Source organism: Varroa destructor, unplaced genomic scaffold (assembly GCF_002443255.2).
Source record: "Varroa destructor unplaced genomic scaffold, Vdes_3.0 BEIS01000001.1, whole genome shotgun sequence".
Lineage (NCBI taxonomy): Eukaryota > Metazoa > Arthropoda > Arachnida > Mesostigmata > Varroidae > Varroa > Varroa destructor.
Genome location: NW_019211454.1, coordinates 42,829,077 through 42,841,112, shown reverse-complemented (window position 1 = coordinate 42,841,112; position 12,036 = coordinate 42,829,077). Strand labels below are relative to the sequence as shown.

Below are 12,036 nucleotides of genomic sequence, written 5' to 3'. Positions count from 1 at the left end.
TTTTGGAGAACCAAGGCTATTTTTTGACCAACCGTACAACAAATATTGCGACACCGCTCCATACATAAAGAACTGTTAGGTTACCTTATAATCACTGGGGCTGAGAACTCTGTATGTTTTATGGGGACACACATTATCCAATGTGTGCGTAAAGCATAAGATGAAATTGGCCGGAAAAATTAGATGTAACACATGGAATGTTATTCTTTATAGCAAAGCCTTATTAACCCTTTTGTTGCGTCTCCCAAAACAATGGGCTTTACCAAGCGTTCGTCTGGCAATACAGTCGTTATAAAAATAATGTATCTCCAGCTTTAGTTCTATTTTCCAGACAACCCTTTGGACCTCAACGATTAAACCAATAATATATTATGGGGTAGAGAACATGTATCGTTCGAAACCGTAAACATGATGCCACCTACTCCGTTTTATAGCCTGAAGTGGACCTATGGAAACTATGATAAGCAAGAACGAGTAAACAATATTGTTCGCGCGTTGAAATAATAATAATAAGTTAGTGTTTCCGCCGATTGGTTGCAAGGTTTCAGTAAGCCTTACTTCTCACATTAACACAAAAAATTGGCTATCTACTATAATGTACGATCTCATATTTTTATTTACTACTGTCACTTAAACTCGGTACAATTTTTGGCGCCCCGTGCACGACGAGTTCCATAAATCTGATAAATATACATTTGAGCCCTAAACAAGTTCAATAATACAACAATTTTACGACTTTCTCCCTGTACTTACCGAAACGAATTGCTAAGCTTCCTTCTAAATTTTCTATGATAAAAGCAGTACACAAGCATCACAGGTTCTCCAGTTTGGCAGTTAGCCTTTATCAATCAGAGGTCTGAACCAGTTTACAGTATCCTGCCACTTTAGCCCGTATCGTACCAAAATGGGGTTTTTTTTCTATTTATGATATTTGCTTCGCTACAGACCTCGTGAAGTTCTCAGAGTTTTCGATATTTATTGCTCTCGGAAACTCGGTGAGAGTTCTTCCTAAAGATTTTGCGCTATTGTCGACCATGAATTTGTTCAGCGCTTCCTACACATCCACATAATGACATCAGTGAATAGTTTTCCCGTAGTGAACAGTTATGCCGCATCGTAAGCTCGACACCCGGCGCCTAAAGCTCCTGAAGACGGCACGGAAGGAAGCATGAGGCGCAGCGGAATCTCCGATACAGATGTGTGATATTTATAATAAAATTTACAACGTGCACCACAAACCAATAAGCCAGTTGCTATTTTCTTTAGCATGAATCATTTCTTAGCTGACTAACTTCTTAATGCCATATTTGTTGCCACACATCTTCCAACCACAGATCATTTCGATCAGTTCAATATCTTGTTCGATAATAAACTGGTCAACTTGATACAAGTACTTGAGTCCTGACGCATATTTGGCTTCGGCCAACCTTATGAAAAAATGTTTTTACCATTTTCATTTGAATTGGGTTTTCGTCTCGCTCTTTCTTTCTCCCTCTTTCTCTTCATCGGCCCCGGATAGTGACCTATTTTTATGTCACTCCTTTGCCTTTCTCGGTCCCGTGCTTTGCTTTTTTTTTTTAATGGAGCGTTTAAATTAAGTGCACAAATTACTGAATATGTGGTGACAAAAGACAATTTGCAAACATTTTAATTCTTACAATTACTGTCGAAATCTTGCTTTTGGGCTGACGAATCTTCCCGTGCAGATCTTCCTGTTTCTGTAGTTACATTCTTGTAAGGCATGTTGCGGGACCGAGGTTAGCGTTTATTTCAATGGAACACAGGGCTAGTAAAGGTATATCTCGCTAGACAACAGCATGGTCATCCCCAGACCTTTCCTCCGGCTTGTTCTCTAAAATAGTTTCGGTGAGTTAAGAAGAATTATATTTTCAAACAAATTTTGAACCGACCGAACCACACGAATGCCATAAAGACGTGAACACATTTTTATGGCAAATTTCTTTTTTTCTTGCAAAAAAGAAAAAAATGTTTGCAAATCTAATACAGGTTATGCGGCTAAGAGCTCATCCAGCCAGGGATATCGAGATTTTATAACTTTTTTGATATATATATATCAAAAAAGTTGTACTTCCATAGGCTAAATAATTAAATAATCTAAATTGTTTGCCTGATGACAACACCAACATAGGCCGGCAGAATATTAGGCCTCGATCGTCAGATTAGTGCTCGGAAACTTGGTGATGGTGACGAAGCTATGCCTGAGCAGACCTTGTCAAAGCTGGTCAACGATAACACGGTATGACGCAGTCTAGTTCAGGGGCTCCAAAATCGAAATGGTGTTGACCGTTGAGGATCAACATAGCTTTACAGTCTGATTACGGCAACGAAGTTAGCAGATATCGTCGATGTCAGAGAGGTCATCAAGTTCTCTGGCATTTATACACAAGATTTGTTCCCCTACAAGTAAGGCGGGATAAAATACAAAAAAGCCACATCATCAGTTGACAAACAAGCTACGGCCGTTGGAACACAACAATCAAAAAAAGATAGTGCCCCCTTTCCCCTATTTTCATTGTTCGATTTTAATTAACAAAAATATATTTTGGAAGTTTGATTCAAGTTATTCACAAGATCTTGTTTGGGTTATTTTACTCGATCGTTAATTAAAATGCAGGCTACATCTTGCCTTTGTGACTTCGGCCTGTTGTAGTTGGTAATATAAAGCTGCACTTTGAAGCCCTGCCATAATAATGTTCTGCATGTAGTCGATATCTATAATTTTAAAGTGTTTGTTTAAAGTGGACTTTTTAATTCTCTGTAATGGTATCTCGGGAGCTTCATGCAGCCCTGGACTTGATGACCCGTAGTAGAGGTCTTAGAGAACAACGACGCAGCTCAACAAAACTTCACGCACGTATCATGGATCTCAAACGCTAGGAGCGTGGGAAAATTTTCTAAAGTAGGTCCTGGCGAGCAAGAGATTGTCTATTACTTGGCATACGCTAACCTTTACTAGGTTTACTTTATTCATTACAGTGCCTACACAAAAAAACATTGAGCATCTTTAGCAAAGTATTTTTGTAAACCTTGATTCATATTGAAGGTTGACAGTCTTTTTCTGTAAAGAATCTTTTTGATCTGATCGATCGAATTAATAGCGAAAGTGATACAGTTTATTATTTACTTTTCTAAAAAATAATAACCATACCTCTGTGACACTGAAATGTAGGTGTCACAGAGGTATGGTAATGAACCATGCAGCTTCTATGAAAATTATTTTACTGCGTTATCGCGGAATGCAGTCGTGCACTTAGGTCAAACTATTTTTCTAATTCGAAAGCACTTGACACTTCTAGCCTTTTCCCAAACGAATGAAACACAATGTGTTAACCACAATGTACAGAAATTCTGCCATGCTTATTTCAGCACGAAACGAAGGCCGTCTGTGCGCGAACCTAGAACATAGAGAGAGTTGAGTTCTGCTGCCTAGTCAGACTGAGGTACTGATCAAGTAGTATTTTTCGACCTAGACACATTTTGTTTATAACTGCAAGTTATCATCAAGGGCGCAAGATGGAAACTTGTATTCAGCATCTCACCAGTAAAAAAAAGATAAATTCAGTTATCTGAGAGACACAATGAAGTATACGTTATGCATGATGTTATTCTTTCAGTTCTGATTGAGATTTCACTCAGTCGCACCTTATGAAAAACCTATTGTTAGAGATATGACGAGTAAAGGGCCATACCCTGCCATCAAGATAATATCGCTGTTGTGAACCTAAAAAAAAACGACAGCGAAAAAGTGCAGGAATATTGAAAGCCGACTCTGACAAGGCGAAACATAAATGGGGTCATTGACGACGTCAGTGAACTTGCGTTTAGAAGAAAAGTAGTTGAAAAGTTACCGATTTGAACTATAAAACTACTTCGTTCACCTAAAAAATTAACTTTTAGCACGTTTACATCTGCCCTTACCAACTCTAACTCGATACGTAAAATAATTTTTATAGCGAGTTAAACAAAATAGCATTAAAATATAAACAAAAATAAAATTAAAAAAAATTAAACATGGAAAAATATTTATTTTTCATAGTCTCGCATACGTATTACAATGATTATTTGGCAATTCTACAGCGCCATTTCGGCGTTGCATTTTTCCCTTAAATTGAACTTTCCTAAAATTTATACCTACATTTTTTCTGCGATTTCGTGAGAAATGTATTTGAAAGTATTGCAATTGGTAGAAACATGTTATTACGTTACTATCAATTGTGGTCGTACGACCATTATTGTTCAGCTTACTGATAAAGAAAACTTCTGCAAAAATGTACTCGCGATTCACTTTTCGATGTTCCGGTTTATTTAGACTTCCTTCAATTGAATCTTATGATATACCAAAGATCACCACCTAAAATCGTTTAAATCGTATTTGCATAGTTATAGTATATACTTGAAGCTGTATAATTATTGTCAAGTAACGAAATAAGCGTATGTCTTTAATACAGTCCTTCGGTGCTTTTCTTTAACGGAACCATGTTTTGAGTAGTCATTCTTTCTAGCAAGTCTACCAGAGCCAGGAAATGCACGATTGTTCTGTAATTCATTACGGTGTATGATACAGGCAGCTATGTACATATATCCGCTGCATACAGACTAGCCCTAGGGCGAAGTAATCCGATTCGTCTCATGACGCATTAAGCACAACACATCCTCATCCATTAACGAACACCCCACGGATTATTCAGTAAGCTGTCGCAGAATGGAGCATTTTTGTCTCTCATTATGTTGTACAGGGTAGCAATGTTATACTAAAGCTACTTTAATTTATTTTATTAATATAAATAAGCTGCATCTAAATGTGAATAGATATTTGGATGAATTGTCTGAAGAGGCCGGTGTTATTAAGAAAATACGTATTGGACATGTTGAGCTATATATAAACCTAGTTTTATATATTCAGTAACTTCGTGATCAGTCTTTGTAAAAAAGACCGTCCGAAAAGTTCAAAGAGGGTTCGACACAAAACCACTTGCCACTGGCTGATTTAACCTCATAACCCTAAGAAAAATCATCAAATTCCACATGATAAGTCTGCTGCTTTGTTCTACATAAGATAAGCTTTTTCTGGTACCACACATAGTTTATTGGCGTACCTACCTAGAGCCTGTGCTGCCATCGCATTGATTAAATTTATGAAGAAACATCGACTTTGTAATGTAAACGAGCTAATCGATTAAACGTGTATGAAATTATATGCGAAATATAAAGGAAATTTTGTGCGGAGAGCTGCGATATATGTTGCTCTAGAGTTGCGATATAGATATGCGATTGACATGCATGACCCTCATGTGCTATGACACTTTCTCGAAAGACCTGTGATGTGCGCCAGTCTGAAAGGTAACACTAATCTAAAAGGAAGAGTCATTGAACCAGGATTATATTCGACGGGACAATCTTGCTCGTTTAAGGCGGACACGTGATACAGACTGCGACAGAGTCAACGACAAAGATTCGCCCCTTAACAATAACGCTATATGCAACACATGATAAAGCACAATATAGAAACAAGGCACTGATTCTATACTGTGCTTTATGGTTCTAGCAATGAAATCTTCCACGATATCACTCTTATGAAGAATCACATACACACGTAGTCACACACAAACGCATAAACGGGTAGCTGTAACCGCGGTTCAAAGAGTTTAACGGCGATCGTTTGTCTGGAGGAACTGCCCTTTGTCATCCACTGCTTGACGCATGGGAGTGGTTGCCTTAAAACAAACGGAGTTCGCACCACAGAAAGATGCGATAGATGTTATATCAGTGTCTGTGTTGAAAGATGATACATACCTCTGTACGACATGCAATCTTTGTCCAATATATACTGAAAATATTATCTCAGATTTGTTTCATTGATTCACCACGAATCAACGCTTGTTGAAAGAGCTATCTGTGCTGAAGTAATTACTCTTCGTTCTGAGCATCAGTTGAATTCCTTTGCCCACAGAATAATTATCGAATCAAATGCAGTTTTTGTGATACATCGATATTGTTATAAATTGTTGTTTGATTATGGAATGATTCGCCGATCTCTATTAGACACTGAATAGGATTTTAATTGTCCACATATCTCGTTCCGTACGCCATACATAACCTGACCCATACATCTGCATGCATTTTCAATGTATCTGTGGATTTATACGCCCATAGTCTATTACAGACCAGGGTGAGCAGCCAGACTCTGTAACTCCTGATTGAGCTGTTAGACACGACTCATAAATAATAACATCGAAATACTTGATCTACCGGTATGACGATATTGTTCGAGGAGGTATCCAATGAACCGAAAAAGCTAACAAATCCATAATATCGAAGAGATAAATGTTAGGCTTCTCGTTCTGATTATCCCACATGTTCATACACCTTCATTTCAATATTCTTGCCATAATAAGATAGTTTAACACGACTAATATTCTATATTCGCCTTTTTACATTTGTGTATCGACAAGTAGAGATATCGTCTCTCCATCGTTGAGAATAGAAGACGGGGTCCTGCTACATTCTAACTTTAGCTGCGGTCTGTGTGTGTAACGGTCACAATATGTTTTTTATTCTACTCATTTATCTAAAAGGAAGTTGATTAAGTCTATTTCAGGTTGTCGACTCGACAACCTGAAATAGGTAAAACTTTTCCTAAACGGATGTTTATTCAGTTCAAACAAATTCAGCCAAACATTCCAGGTCGGTCTTCTTTCTTGTTATTCGATTTCTCAAACGATACGAAGTTGGTTAGAAAAGCGGCTGCCATTGATGACGCCTTAACGGGTACATGCAAACCGAAAGGGAACGAGATACCAAAGTTGTCTGAATCAGTGAATGCTTGAATTAGTGATAGGCCTGACCACTGCTTTGAGATTTTACCAACATTTTGGCCCGTTTGCGCTTAAATCACTTCGAATTCCATGTCACCATAAACGCTGACTGTGGTGAGTAAACAGTGGTCCTCCGATGGGAAAGATAATGTTGTCTTGAGTGTCACGGACAGTATGTTGTGGGAAAAGGATAGGCCCTTCCTATCTGACGGATCCGATTACGATGTCTGGAGGTGCCTGCACCTCGATCTCCTAGAGGAAGCACGGACATATAGAAATATGACGTGCAGCGGAAAGGCCGGTACAGATGCATTATGCCACTACCTTGTAGATCTTTAACTTTCATGTCGAAACTGTGGACTGATCCGTAGCTCACACTAGTACAGTCGTTCTTTCCCTAGCTTCGTAGATTTTTTGGCCCCTTGAGTTCTTAATCGAACATTTGTTGTTCGTCTCAAAACCAACGACTGCTTCAAGCAGTTCAGCCTTTTGTTTAATAACCCGTAGGTCTACGGCCGTCAGATACTCAAGGCCAGGTGGAACGCCCGACGTACATCCAGGAATCATAGTCAAGGCTGTTACATGACTGGAGCTGGGAGTGCGAATCTGTAAAATACAAAAATATAAACGCTTGGCTTACATTTTTGCTAGGTAACCTTATAACTGTGATTTGGTTGAAATGAAGATGTGTGCACTTTGCACGCGATGATACAAGCTAGGCAGGTACAAGAGCTACAATAGGAAGACTGCTGTAATACTATATCTGAAATGAAAGCTGTATATTTTTAACGCACCGTCGAACTTCGTCTTATTGTACATACATTAGTCGCTTTTCGCCAAATAATTTGCCGTGGTCTAAGCTAAAGCTGCCGATAGTGTGGCAATAAGTGGATGCTCAGTCATCGATTTTTGCTTACCCTAGTTGAACAGGTGAAGAATATACGGGTCCAACCGAAGACGGAGGATACGTGACTGGACCGTGTTGGTAAGGGGGGTATTCTAGAGCAAAATCCTCTCGTAGCGGATAAGCCATGTCTTGAGAGGGTAGATGATCTGGTCCGCCCTGTGGGGCTGAGTATGGAATTGGTCTAAGGACACGCGGCACTGGGAAAGGAGGCAGAGTTCCTTGTCGCGGAGCTCCAGTCTGAAAGTATCCGGGTCCACTCACGTGTTGACTGTAACTCATAATGTCTGAAAAGAAGTAGCAAAAATAACGAAATAAACATACGAGGTTATTAAACATATTTTCTGAAAAAAAACAGAATACTGTTACGAATAGTAAATTTAAAAATTAGAAGGTTAGTGGCTAGGTATTTGAAATCGAATTTAGAAATAGTCTACTCACTGCCTAGTTTTCATATAAGATAAAAAATAGTAGTGGGTATTAGAAGTCTTGCAATTAAATATAGATCATATGTATAACATTAAAGTCATTAGAAAAAAGTTTCAAAACTTTATGAGGATAAAAGATAGTTTTGAAGCGCACATAAGTAGATTCAACGGTCGTGTAAACAACTAAGGATTGCCTCAAATATTAACCCTTTTTGTATAGCAGCAAGACAAAATCCATCGCTCCGTTGCTACATTGAAATCATCTTACTGCGTGTCATGTTTATAAGACGGGAAAGCTGCGCTACGTGATAAAAGTACGTTTTGGCCCTAATGTAAAGTAATTTTATAACTTGAGTATGACTAAAAAAAATATTTCATTCTAAACAGTACGTGTTAGCCAGTCTACTACTACTAATTGTGTGTTTCATGCTCACAGATTCCTTATATTACTTGATTTTATATTATTAGGATGCGTTCTAATTTACATCGGTAACATTCAATCGATCTATGATAAAAGGAGCAACTGGTAAAAGGTCCCTCTGATATTCATTTTCTGATCTGCTAGTCACATTTATATCCGTACCGCTTATTTTTTTTTACTATTACATCAATTACATAACATGAAAAATTAATTTCAATATAATCTTTAACAAAAGTAGTAAAGAAAGAAGATGGCGATTTTCATGATAAAGGATTCCATTATGAGTAATTAGAATCCTCGGACGCCGCCCTTATTTCCAATTGTACCCTGTCAATAGACTTTGAAACTTTGTTTATCCAACTTTTTCAAATTCTATTTTGCAATACACGTCAGGTAGAGGATTTAATAAACTATCGTTCGTTGGTGGTGTTGGCAAGCTTTTTGGGGAAGCGACTTTTCTCCTGACTCTCAATTCAGCTGATATGAACAGCTTAGTTAAGATTCGATGGTAATATGCTTTTTGAAAATATGCTACCAGGCATTTGCCGTGTGAAGGTACGTATATATAATAGCTAATATAAACACCCGCCTCCATGACAAGACACTAGTCCAACCGGGCGACAGTTTAAGGATTAGTACCCATATATACATATATATATATATATATATATATAGGCCGTGGTTACGGGTGAGACGCCACCCGTTTGTTGCTGTGCAGGCAACAGATTGAGCTCTTCATACAGCATCTGAACTGCATGTACTTGATACTTTGCTAGATACGTTAATTCATTTACATGTTTCGGCATGCGAGCGTGCTCTTAAAACTTATACCGAAGCGGCTTGTTTTGCTAGGGACTATGCCATACAACCGTACGCTCGACGCACACACGAATACACAAATACTGTCAGATTCTAGTAGTCCTTACGATAAAACAATTAGGATATATTAATAAACAATTAGCCAATATACATGGGTAATATCTTCGCTTGTGAATTTGTTGCCTCATTGTCTAGTGCACCACCAATTTGATATAATTTATTTTTGAAATTATAATGAGTAACTAAGAGAAACTCAAGTAAGCGGTTTTTCAGCTAGCTCATTTCACCTTCACGTTCATTAGAACGTATCATATGCACAGAGGTTCCAGAGCCAAACACCTTGCCTTGCCTGTAGTAGTCATTCAACACTGAACAAGCGATTTATTACCGTAAGCCTGTTCCTTTTACAAAATTAATGTTTTACATGTTAACTGAGTTAGTCGGAAAGTAACTGTTTTGTGATCTTTTGCCGCAGGTATGTGTGCTTAAGACAGATTTACCACTTGGGATCCATGTTTCCAGAAATCAGCCGAGATGACCCAAATAATGATAAAAAAATCAGTTTGGATTACATTTTGTGACCAGCGTAAAAGGCTCGCACCGTTGTTCAATCTCGAGTATTTGTTTTTTTACGTTTACAACTAGGAACTATGTAATTAAAAAATTCACATTTCGGCTAACTGCGCGCAATATGGTGAGAAACGTGGGCGTGTTTTTTCTCTAGTTTATCACTAGCTGGTTATGATAAACCGTATTGATCACAAAGCCAAGCAAACTGATTACTATATTCGTGTACTTCGTAGACTGTATGCTCGAAACTACAAATATTTATAGCACGGCTCATTATTGCGAAATGGACGATAACTTGAAAGTAAAAACATTGACTTTGTCAAAGAAGTTTCTATGTCTTCTTACTGTTATTCATAGATCTCTAGTTTCCAAAAGAGTCATATGAAGGAAAAAAGCCATTTTCTTACAAACAAATGAAAATGTTTGATTCGATATTCTTCATTAACGATCGTACCTATAAGTAATAGAATAAAATAATATTCGAAGTGGTCTTATTGTTTACATTCTCAAATCGTGGGCAACAGGCACCATAACATGCAACATTTTAGGCCTGTTATTAGTAAACATTGAAACCTTTACGTTGAACCTCGCAAATTCGAATCAAGTTCTAAGGAAAACTAATTTTGGTGTTCCTAAATGCGAATTTCACATAAGATTGATGCCTCCATGTTGGTCTGCATTGACACAAATATCATTTTATGACAAGGCTTTTCTCCGACTTTTCTCTAAAATTTTTCAAAGCATTTGAATTCACCTTGCGAAGTACTTGAACACTGTTGTATGCTGACTTATGCTGCTACCCTATTGATATCGCTGGGATATACTGTACCTGTTTTTCTTACCACATGGGCTATTTCGACATAGGTTATGATGGTCTAAAGAACCACTTACCAGCGTTTGCTTCACAGCAGTTTCGTTTCGTAGCCGGACGTCGCAGGTGTTAACGCTCTTACGCAACGACAAAAGCCTTCCCTTGCCAGGGCCCTTACAACCTGCCAGTTATCAAACGATCTTTTTTGTGGTCACTACGCCTGAATATCGCACAGTTTACAACAGGCCGGCGAATAGCAATAAATAAATACTTACACCGACACCTTCACGACACGCAATTGAAGCACTGACAATAGCCAACTTTTCGTGGAAATTTCAAACGTGTCACTCGATAGCTGTTCGGAATAATACCATTCATTTAGCACTGCGCGTCTTACGACAGGTGTTACCTAGTCAGCATTGTTCAAAAGCTTGTTTAGTCCAGCGAGAATAGCTAAACTCAAAACACGCACAAGACAATAGAAATATTGGATAGCATGCCAATATGTAGATCGGGTGCCGCCGTTCGTTCGGTTCCGCTATTGTATATAGGTATGTGCGTGCCTATATCGGCTTCGCTTCTCGATGCTCTAGCTATTGCAATTCCAGTCACAAACGACTCGTTTTTTAATGAGGCGTGGCTCCGTCTGTCTCGAGGCCTTCTTGAAGTAGTGGTCTGACTGGTTAAGCCGCTTGCATTATACCGCGGAACACCATAAGCTCTGATATTTCTGCCGTTTCTTGGCAGCCCCCTTTCGTCTCTTGTTTTCTTCGTCTGCCCTCGCAGACCCGATGATTCGATGTATACTATACGCCGATGTTCTATTGGCAGTGTGATTCGTTGGGATGGTGTTCGCTTTGGTCGAGCAGACGGCCCAGCGCGGCCTGCCGGCCGGATGGCGCCGAGAGAAAAGCGGCGAGCTTTCTCGTAGCCATAGGTGACCGCCTGATGAACTCCCTTTCCTTTCACATCGACAAACCGCCGGCTATCGCAGCGCTGGGTAGAATGGGCTTTAGAAATTCTTCTCGTGACTGTGTCAGTTCATAGTGTCTCGGTTGCCATGAAACGGTGACAATATTAACAACAACAGGTAGACGCTGCAACATGGTAAACAAGCTCCGCTGCGGGGCACACGCGTAGAGGTCTGGAGCTAAAGTTTCGTTAGCAATAACGTGCGACTGAGGGTGTTGCGGAATTGAACGCAGCTTGTAAGATATGGCCAGCTCAAACTGGACTGTAGCTGCCCT

At 39.0% G+C, this 12,036-nt stretch overlaps 1 pseudogene across 1 annotated transcript; it reads right to left on the bottom strand.

Moving 5' to 3' along the window:
• Positions 1–4,290: 4,290 nt before the first annotated feature.
• Positions 4,291–12,025, bottom strand: LOC111255284 (phospholipid scramblase 1 pseudogene; annotated as a pseudogene). The gene is made up of 3 exons (XR_015318790.1): positions 10,870–12,025; positions 7,754–8,027; positions 4,291–7,442 (listed from the first exon to the last, which is right to left on the bottom strand). The product of XR_015318790.1 is annotated as a phospholipid scramblase 1 pseudogene (transcript).
• Between the last annotated feature and the right edge of the window lie 11 nt (positions 12,026–12,036).